This window comes from Leucopleurus acutus, assembly GCF_964270905.1.
Source record: "Leucopleurus acutus genome assembly, chromosome: 21".
Classification (NCBI taxonomy): Eukaryota; Metazoa; Chordata; class Mammalia; order Artiodactyla; family Delphinidae; genus Leucopleurus; species Leucopleurus acutus.
This window is the reverse complement of record NC_139163.1, coordinates 14,789,209-14,800,185: the sequence shown is the minus strand read 5'-3', so window position 1 is coordinate 14,800,185 and position 10,977 is coordinate 14,789,209. Positions and strand designations below refer to the sequence as shown.

The 10,977-nt window shown below is 34.8% G+C and overlaps 1 pseudogene across 1 annotated transcript; it reads left to right on the top strand.

Annotated features, from left to right (window-relative positions):
• The first annotated feature begins 10,239 nt into the window (after positions 1 to 10,239).
• On the top strand, positions 10,240 to 10,765 carry LOC309977593 (large ribosomal subunit protein eL33-like; annotated as a pseudogene). The gene has a single exon. The product of its transcript is annotated as a large ribosomal subunit protein eL33-like (transcript).
• Positions 10,766 to 10,977: the final 212 nt, after the last annotated feature.

Genomic DNA, 10,977 nt, shown 5'->3' with positions numbered 1-10,977 from the left:
AGATTTGAAAGAAAGAAATTAGTTCCTTCACCCACAGTAATATACAAGGAAACATTTACTAGGCATATGTTATGTAAGTTTCCTTAATTTACAATTTTTAATAAATTTTATTGAAGAATAGCACACTTATACAGAAGTGCCCAAAGCCTAAGAGCAATCAGTACACATATTCATTTAACAGTTGTAATTATGTACCTGGCCATGTTCTAAGCACTGGGTACAGGGGTGAAATGAAAGAGATCACACATCTTTCATGCAGCACTTATCTGAAAGGCAGGAGATAGAAAATAGATACATAAACAAATAAATAAAATCATTTCTCATGTTGGTCACTGCTATGATGTGAGTATAGCCGGGTAACTATATAGTAACAACTCACTATATTTGGCCTTACTGATATTAGAATAGAAAAAGAAAACTTCTACAAACTTGGTTTTCATTTTTAGTATATATAAGTATCACCTGGGGAACTCGTTAGGAATTCTACCCAAGGCTCCACCACAGAAACTAATTCAATAAGTTTGTTGAGGCCTGGATATCGGCATTTTAATTAACATCTATGGAACCTTAAGCAGCTGAATGCATAGGGAAAAACATTTTAAAAGAATGATCTAGGGGCTTCCCTGGTGGCACAGTGGTTGAGAGTCTGCCTGCCGATGCAGGGGACACGGGTTTGTGACCCGGTCCGGGAAGATCCCACACGCCACGGAGCGGCTGGGCCCGTGAGCCATGGCCGCTGAGCCTGCGCGTCCTGCGCAACGGGAGAGGCCACAACAGTGAGAGGCCCGCGTACTGCAAAAAAAAAGAAACACAGCCAATGAATGTTTAAGGATATAAAAATGGAAATAATTGTTGTAAATTAGAGTAATGACACGTGTAAATGACAAAATATATGACACTATAACTGATAAAATTTTGATCTCAAATACACTCACACACACAAATATATAAAGTTACCAGCCACAGTCTGCTAAATAAGTGCTTATTGTAATTTAAAAAAAGCTTACCCATAATAATAGAAATCACCAACCATATTAAAAAAATACATAGAAACACAAATAAAAGCAATTTTGTTACCACTGCATTGCAGTTAAGACTTCAAAAATAAATTTCAGTAATACACAGTGCTATCTCAACTTATGGCAGTGTGTACTGGCTCATTCCTACTTCAGTGCAATCTGGTTAGGTGCAAAAATACTTCTGAGAATCAGACTACATGAATAATATTGTAATAAATAATATATTAAAATGCTCTAGAATTATATTGTTACATGGAAATATAAATATTCTATAAATTTCAGGAGTCAAAATGAGTATATGTTTCAACAAATTGTGTGTGTAAAAATATATGCATAAATATTAACAAGAACTGAAATAGAAATTTATAGGATGCAAAATATTTTTGCTTTTCATGTTCACCGGTGTTTTGTTTTTCTAAAAGTTTCTGAATTATCTTAGGCAATAGATAATTAAAATTCTTATCAATAGAAAAGAAGCCTTATCTCATGTGAGGAAATGTTAATTTGTTTCTTTCTGTTAATGAGCCCAGAATCAGTGTCTTGTGACAGTTATTTATTCATTTCTCTCTGGGTGACACAACCTTCAGAATAACATTTACTTCTTGTCTTCCTGGCATCTCAATCTAAAAACCTAAGGAAATAAGATCACATTTCAGCATTTCCCTCACTAAAGATTTTTATTGGTCAAGAGAATTGCTGTTCTCAAAACAACAAATGACACTCAATATGGAAAATCGTCCATCATTTTCCAGATTTGGGAGTCCCATCTTGCTAGCTTCACCAGATGCTGTGCCCTTGCCTCTACTGGACTTAGATTCGCATCCACTTACCTGTGATGACTCTTATGTTTCCAAAGGATAGGATAAAGGGTATGCCCTCAACAAATACAACTATTTGTCCCTGGCTGGGCATCTGACCCAAATCCTATCTCTTCACCAATTGTTAGTTCAACCTGCCAGCTGCGGAAACCTTAAGATGGGAGAAAATATTTGCAAATGAAGTAACTGACAAGGGATTAATCTCTGAAATACACAAATATCTCATGTAGCTCAATATCAAAAAAAAAACAACCCACAACCCAATCAAAAAAATGGGTGGAAGATCGAAATAGGCATTTCTCCAAAGAAGACGTACAGATGGCCAAAAAGCACATGAAAAGATGCTCAACATTGCTAATTCTTAGAGAAATGCAAATCAAAACTGCAGTGAGGTATCAACTCACACCAGTCAGAATGGCCATCATCAAAAAATCTACAAACAATAAATGCTGGAGAGGGTGTGGAGAAAAGGGAACCCTTCTACACTGTTGGTGGGAATGTAAATTGGTACAGCCACTATGGAGAACAGTATGGAGATTCCTTAAAAAACTAAAAATAGAACTATCATATGACCCAGCAATCCCACTCCTAGGCATATACCTAGAGAAAACCATAATTCGAAAAGATACATGCACCCCTATGTTCACTGTAGCACTATTTACAATAGCCAGGTCATGGAAGCAACCTAGATGTCCATCAATAGAGGAATGGATAAAGAGGATGTGGTACATATATACAATGGAATACTACTCAGCCATAAAAAAGAACCAATTAATATTATTTGCAACATGGATGGACCTAGAGATTGTCATACTGAGTGAAGTAAGTCAGATACAGAAAGAGAAATATCATATGATATCGCTTATATGTGGAATCTGAAAGAAGCGTACAAATGAACTTATTTACAAAACAGAACTAGAGTCACAGATGCAGAAAATAAACTTATGGTTACCAGGGTATGATGGGGGGGAGGGATAAATTGGGAGATTGGGATCGTCATATACACATTACTATAAATAAAATAGATAACTAATAAGGACCTAGTGTACAGCACAGGGAATTCTACTCAATACTCTGCAATGGTTTATATGGGAGAAGAATCTACAATAAGAGTGGATATATGAAAAAAAAAAAAAAAGAATTATACTTGTCCTTTTCCTCAAGGCCTAAAAAGAATGGAAGAATCTAGATCCTAGCTTCACAGTACTTGAAACCTAACCTGACTTTTCTAAATTCTCCGTAAGGAAAGGGGTTTCAAAAGCAAAGGGAAAGATAAAATGTATAACCTTAGACATTTTTCATTGTTGCCTAAAGATCTGGTACTCTGTGAGAGCAGGGCTGAAAGAAGGCATTGGTCGGTGACCAGACTGTGTAATCTTAGCATTTCAGAATTCTCCCTGAATATAGATGTGAGGGGAGAAAAAGCTCATCAGTGTTTGCCAGTCTGAAAATTGTTTTCCAAATATTTGCATAATAATGCCTATACTGGTCTCGTAGCATCTCTAAGATTTTTTTCTTTTAAATATCTTACTTTCCCTCTTTGTTTCAAAAAACGTTTAAAAAGATTTATATAGTTGCTTAACACACTCCAAGTTATCTGAGAAACTTTTTAGACTTGAGTAGTGGGAGGAGGTGAAAACAATTTGTGAAGTATCTGATTGGGAAGGGCACCTAGAGAAAAAATTTAAAGTACGCATGTAAATAACATTTATATGAAAAATTTAAAAGACTATCATCATTTTTCCCAGACCATTATATTGCTCAGCTATATGATTTTTGCTGGAACATAAGGAAGTGGACAAGCAGAGGGAAGCTTGGAACTTAAAAAGTAAGTTACAACTTTGCCTGAGTTTCTAAGAGGAAATTAGTTTCCTCTTAGTTTCTAAGAGGAAATTATTTATGTCTCTTTTAATACAGGGATAATAAGGGGAAGTGGAAGTCTACAGAAGATAGAGGAAAAGGCTATAAAATTTTTGATACTTGAATAAGTTATTTTAATTCCCAGATGAGGATCCAGTGACAAGTACCATAAAATCAGGATGACCCAATAAAGACTTGTGATGAGCTAATCTTACTCAAGAATGAGGAAAAAATCAGCATGAATAATAACTGAAGATTAGAGGAAAATGTATTTAATACACTTAACTCTGTAAAAAAAAAATTCTGACCTAAATTATATATTATTCATTTAAATGCACAGTATTTAAATGCACTAGATAGTAATTCTCATAGACACTCAGTATAGCTTTGTTAAGCACTCTTTGTGTTTTAAAAGAGTAGGAAAGGGGCTTTGGTTTAAATCTCCCAGTTAATCATGCTCATAGGAAGGAAGAGGTTAGCTCGGCTATCTCCACACACCAGGTGGATAAATATGGACATTTGAAATATAATGCCCAGAAGATAAAATTTTTAAAAATCCTTCAGTTGTAGCCTACAAAATACATAAAAACTTTAAAAAATATTAGTGTGTATATATATCCAAACTGTCTTTAGGTTTTCAGCTAGATCAGTTTTGCTAGCTGGTAACTTTAGAAATGTAGGAAAGCCCACCTAACAGCTGCTGTTATGATTATGATTCCTCATCTTTGAAGCATACTTTCAGTGAATAGTATTCTAAGCTCTATGTTAGGTTTGATGAGGAAGTTAATTACATTCTTGAACTTCCCTGGATGGATTCAGATGTCACAATCTATTTTTTTTCATGGTTTGGGCCAGAGATAGAGTCAGAAATATGTTCACTGTGACCAGGAAAAAGATCTAATCTCTCAAATTAATATTTTTAATAGTATTTATTACTGCTTAGCAGTAATTCTTCTCCCAATTTGCTTCCACATATGGACATGGAGTATTTCCCCCTTTTACAGCCATTCCTCTTCTACAATGTTTCTATCAAAAAGTCATGTTTCTAAGGGCTGCATCTGGAGTTCCAGTGTTGAAAGTGTTTTCATCAGAGAACAGATAACCAGCAATAACTTCACTTGCCTTGTGATGCTCCATCTTCTACAGAAGAATCTATCTTCCCTCACAAAGCATATTCTATAAGATCCAGCACTAAACACGTGCTAATATTAAAGAACAGAATCTCCTACTTAGATAATCAGTACTTTTACTCCTATTTCTCATTTTAATTCCTATACTCAGATACTCCTCTTAAGTGCTTTCATACTAACTGTTACCTATTTGGTTTATAAATTGTAACGTCTGCCACGAAAATACCAGACATTTCTCATGCACTTTGGGTTCCATTTAGGATGTTAGGATTCTCTTTGTAGTTGAATTGTGAAAATATTATTTGTAGATTTATATTGAACTTTGAGTTTTGTGGAATCATATAAATCAAAATTATTTACCCCATGGCCTGACCATAGAATTTAGTGGGTATCATTTAATTTTTCAATTTTAGCCCTATATTTGACAAAAGCATGCATTTATTAATAAGTTTCCATCAGTAACAGTGATATGATATATTTAGAATCTTTATTCTGGATTTTTTTCTAGTCATATTTTCTTCTAGCTGTAAAACCAGACAAAATTCTAATCCAATCCCATTCTTTTATTTACAGTCAAAATTTGAACATTACTTAAACTCTCTCACTTTATTTCCTTAATCTGTGTAATAAGCGTAATACCAGCGTCATAGGCCATTATAAAGATTCAGTGACTATACATAAAATAGATAACGAATAAGGACCTACTCAATACTCTGTAATGACTTATATGGGAAAAGAATCTAAAAAAGAGTAGATACATGTATATGTAAACTGATTCACTTTGCTGTACAGAAGAAACTAACACAACATTGTAAATCAACTATACTCCAATAAAAATTTAAAAAAAATAATAATTAAAAAAGTCTTAAAATAAATAAGATACAAGGATGTAATGTATAGCATAGGGACTATAGTCAATATTTTATAATACCTTTAAATGGAGTATAATCTATAAAAATATTGAATCATTATGTTGTACACCTGAAACTAATATAATATTGTAAATAACTACACTTCAGTAAAAAATACAGTAATGTAAAAAAAAGATTCAGTAAGAGGTTATGCTCAGTAAACATTACTTCCCTTAATCTAACATTTTAAAACTTTTTTTATAATTAAATTTTTTAGAGGTAATAGTAGATTCACATGGAGTTGTAAAAAACGATACAGAAATTTCTTCTTACCTTTTAACCAATTTTCCTCAATGGAAACATTTTTCAAAATTGTAGTACAATATCACAGCCAGGATATAACATTGATAGAAGCCACAGCTCTTGTGCAGATTTCCCCAGTTTTATCTGTGCTACTGTGTGTGGGTAGCGTGTGTGTGTTTAAAATTTTATTTTAAAGTAATTTTAAACTTATGAAAAGCTAAAAGAATAATACTAGGAGCATTTTTTATTTTTCCTAAATCATTTTAAGTTGCCAACCTGATACCCCATCGCCTACCAAATATATAAGTATGAATATCCAACAAACAAGGCCATTGTTCCACATAACTGCGCTGTTACCATCAAAATCAGGAATTTAACATGGGTACATTATTACCATCTAATCTACAAAGTTTATTCAAGTTTCACCATTTTCCAATAATATCCTTTCTAGAAAAGAATCCAATTCTATTCAGTTGGCACATCTGTTAAGTCCTGTTCACATTGGATCTATTCTTCCATCTTTACTTGACTTACATGATTTGACACTTTTAAAAATTGTAGGTCAGTTATTTTACAGTATGTCCCCTCAATTTGGGTTTGTCTGATTTTTCTTCATGACTAGATTCAAGTTAAGTATTTTTGGCAGGAGTATCAGAAAAGTAATACCAAATTATTCTCACTGCATTCTATCAACTGATAAGCAAATTCACTGTGTGCCATTGCTGGGGATATTAAACATTAGCACGTGATCAAATAGTTTCTTCCAGGTTTCCCCAGTTGTAAAGAGCCTCTCTTTTACCTTTATAATTGATAAGCATTTTGCGCAGAAGTTCTTTGAATTTATAGAAATATCTTGTGCATCATTTAACTCTCACCAAAATGTTTTACATGCATTGATGTTTTTGGCTGAGTTACTTATTACTGTGATAACTGCCAGATGATTTTCTTATTCTGTAGTTTTCTCCTTAATTTATTAGTTGGCATTCCACTGTTACGAAAATCTTTCACCTCTGCTCATTTAGTCATTCATTCACTTATTCATGCATTCATATCTGTATGTACTGGTGGATTTCTGTTTTATTCAATTGATTATAATATGTTGCTATTACTACTTATTTTAATGCTCAAACTGTCCCAGATTTGACCAGTGCGGATATCAGGCTGGTTTGTGTATCTTTGGACATGGTTCTATCATATGGGGAACATTTCTTTATTTTCTGGTACATCAAAATGTTCTTGGCTCATCCGTTTCTTCCCTTCCCCAGTCCAGGAATCGGAAGTTTCTCCAAGGAGCTCTGGTTCCTTTTAGTGGAGAATGGCATTTATAAAGCAAGATCTGAGTGAAAGATATGCTCATTGCTACTCGAGTATCTCTGCTCCCAGGCTCTCTCAGGACAGAGCTAGGATATATATGAACTATGTTATATACAATTATATTATCTATCCCCAGATCTTCCTTCCTTCCTCCCTCCTTCCCTCCCTTCCTTCCTATCTTCCTTGCTTTTTTCTATTTGTCATCTATTGAAAATTATAAATTCACATTAATATTTCCATATCTAATCTAACATTACAGGGCTCATTCTAGTTTTCTTTTTTTCCATATTTGTGACTCCCTTTTCTATCAGCAATAAATCGGACTCAATTTTTCTCAACATAAATAACTATTTGATTATTTACCTTCATAGGTACTCAACTCATATCAAAGCTACCATCACCCTCCTCTCCACCCTCCCCATCTCTCCGCCACCGGTGTGACAAACTTCTCAAGCTGCTTACTTTCTGAATACCCTACACTGGCAACTACCACTTCACTCCTCCTCATGCATGCCATTCTCACCCCACTCAATCTTCAGTCTTTCACATAAGATGCCACTACGCACCTCCGCCTTCAGACATCTTCCTCAACTCTCTCATCCTCGAATAACCAGGCCAGGCTGCCACCAGTGCACCCAAGCCTCCAGACACTCTGGTACCTCACTCAGATTCTCAAAGCCTCCCTTAGGCACTGCCCATAACACTGTATGGATGACAGTTTTTTCACATCTTCACCTAGTAGTTTGTTGACCAAATTAGGAAGAAAGGAATGGAGGAAATGAGGAAGTAAAGGAAAAAAAGGTACACAGAAAGAAGGAAAGGAAGGATTTTGTTTTAAATCAGGGATCTATAGACCCCTATCTTACACTATACATAAAAATCAACTAAAATGGATTAAAAACTTAAACATAAGACCTGAAACCATAAAACTCCTAAGAGAAAACACAGGGGAAAAACCTCCCTGACATTGACCTTGGCAATGATTTTTTGAATACGACACCAAAAGCTTAGGCAACGAAAGCATAAATAAACAAACTAAAAATTTCTACATAGGAAAGGAAACCATCAACAAAATGAAAAGGCAACCCATGGAATGGGAGAAAATATTTGAAAACCATAAATCTGATAAACCATATAACTGAAAACCATATATCTGGTACCCAAAATATGTAAGAAACTCATACAACTCAGTAGCAAAACAAACTCAAATAAAAAATGGGCAAAAGAGCTGAATAGACATTTTTCCAGAGAAGATATACAAATTACCATTAGATATATGAAAAGGTGCTCAACATCACTAATCATCAGAGAAATGGAAATCAAGATCATAATGAGATCTCACCTCACATCAGTTAAATAACCATTATCAAAAAGACAGAAAAGGGGCTTCCCTGGTGGTGCAGTGGTTGAGAGTCCGCCTGCCGATGCAGGGGACACGGGTTCGTGCCCCGGTCCGGGAAGATCCCACATGCCATGGAGCGGCTGGGCCCGTGAGCCATGGCTGCTGAGCCTGCGCGTCCGGAGCCTGTGCTCTGCAATGGGAGAGGCCACAACGGGGAGAGGCCCGCGTATGGCAAAAAAAAAAAAAAAAAAGACAAAAAAGGTAACAAGTGTTAGGGAGGATGTGGAGAAAGGGGGACCCTTATATACTTTTGATGGGATTGTAAACTGGTATACCAATTATGGAAAACAGTATGGAGGTTCCTCAAAAAATTAAAAATAGAACTACCTTATGATCCAGAAATCCCTGTTATGGGTATATACCCAATGAAAATTAAAGCAGTACCTTAATTTTATGCTCCCATATCCATTGCAGCATTATTCACAATAGCTGAAATACAAAAACAACCTAAGTGTCCATTGATGAATGATTGAGTAAAGAAGTGTTTGTATGTACATACAATGAAATACTCAGCTTTAAAAAAAGGAGATTCTGCCATTTGCGACAACATGCATGAAAATGGAAGACATTATGCTAAGTGAAATAAGCCAGAATCAGAAAGAAAAATACTGCCTGATCTCATTTATATGTGAATCTTAAAAAAGTTGAATACATAGAAACAGAGTAGAACAGTGTTCACCAAGAGCTGGGAAGTGGAGGAAATGGGGAGCTGTTGGTCAAACGGTATGATGTTTCCGTTATGTAGAATGGATAAGATCTGGAGATCTAATTACAGCATTGTAACTATAGTGAATGGTACTGGATTGTGTACTGGAAATTTTCTCAGAGAGTGGATTTCAGGTGCTCTTACAACAACAACATGTTAACTGTGTGAGGAGGTGGATATGTTAATTAACTTGAATGTAGTAATCATTTCACTATATATATGTCTATATCTCAAAACACCATGCTGTGCACCTTAAATACATACAATTTTTATTTAAAAAGAAACAAATAAAAATAAAAGTAGAATTACCTTGAGATCCAGCAATTCCACTTCTAGAATTTATCCAAAAGAATTGAAATCAGTATCCAAAAAGTTTTAGTACCCCTATGTTCATTGCAGCACTATTCACAATATTTCCAAGTTGTGGAAACAATTAAAAGTCCATTAACAGATGACTGTGTAAAGAAACTATGGAATATACATCTAATGGAATATTATTTAGCCTTAAAAAAGACAGGAATTCTGCAATGCATGACCATATGAATGAAGCTTAAGGACAAACTAAGTGAAATAAGCCAGTTACAGAAGACAGGTATGGCTTGATTCCATTTGTATGAGGTATCTATGAATAATCTCTAAATAGCTGCTGTACAATATTGTACCTAGAGTCAACAATAACATATTGTACATTTAAAAAATTTTTAAGAGGTAGGTCTCATGTTAAATGTTATTTCTGTAATAAAAATTTAAATTTAAATTAAAAAAATACTTTCATTTTTCAACCATCTTGGACCCTGTGGAGGCCTGCTAGGAGCAGGACTTCTAAAACAACAAATATGTCTGGAAGGCTGTGGTCCAAGGTCATTCTTGCTGGCTATAAGCAGTGTCTGTGGAACCAGAGGGAGCACACAGGTATCCTGAAAATTGAAGGTATATATGCTTGAGATGAAACTGAATTCTATCTAGGCAAGAGATGTGCTTATGTATACAAAGCAAAGAACAACACAGTAATTCCTGGTGGAAAACCTAAAAAAAACAGAGTAATCTGGGGAAAGATAACTTGTGCTCATGGAAACAGTGGCATGGTTCATGCCAAATTCTGAAGCAACCTTCCTACTAAGGCCATTGGACACAGAATTTGTGTGATGCTGTACCCGTCAAAGATTTAAACTTACTGAAAAATAAATAAAAGTGTGGATTTGTTCCCTTGTAAAAAATAAAATAAAAAAATAGAACCATTCTGATCTCAGTGTCTAGCATAGGACTGTACTGATTGAATACAAGGTAATAAATATTTGATGAATAAAAAATTTTTAAAAACCAATCAAGAGATTTATTTATCACCTATACCAATAGAGATATGAGAGGAAAATTGTTCTCTTTTTAACTGGCAGTGTGGTTGTGTAAGGGAGAACGAGTAGTGAAGGAAAAAGTTAATTTAGGATATTTAAAATAGGCCAAGAGTTGCCCCCTGAAAAGTTTACAGAATTGTCACAATTTGGCATTAGAGTCCACAACCACCTATAAAAATTAATAAAAAGACATCTTGATTAAAACATTGTCAGGAAGCCAGA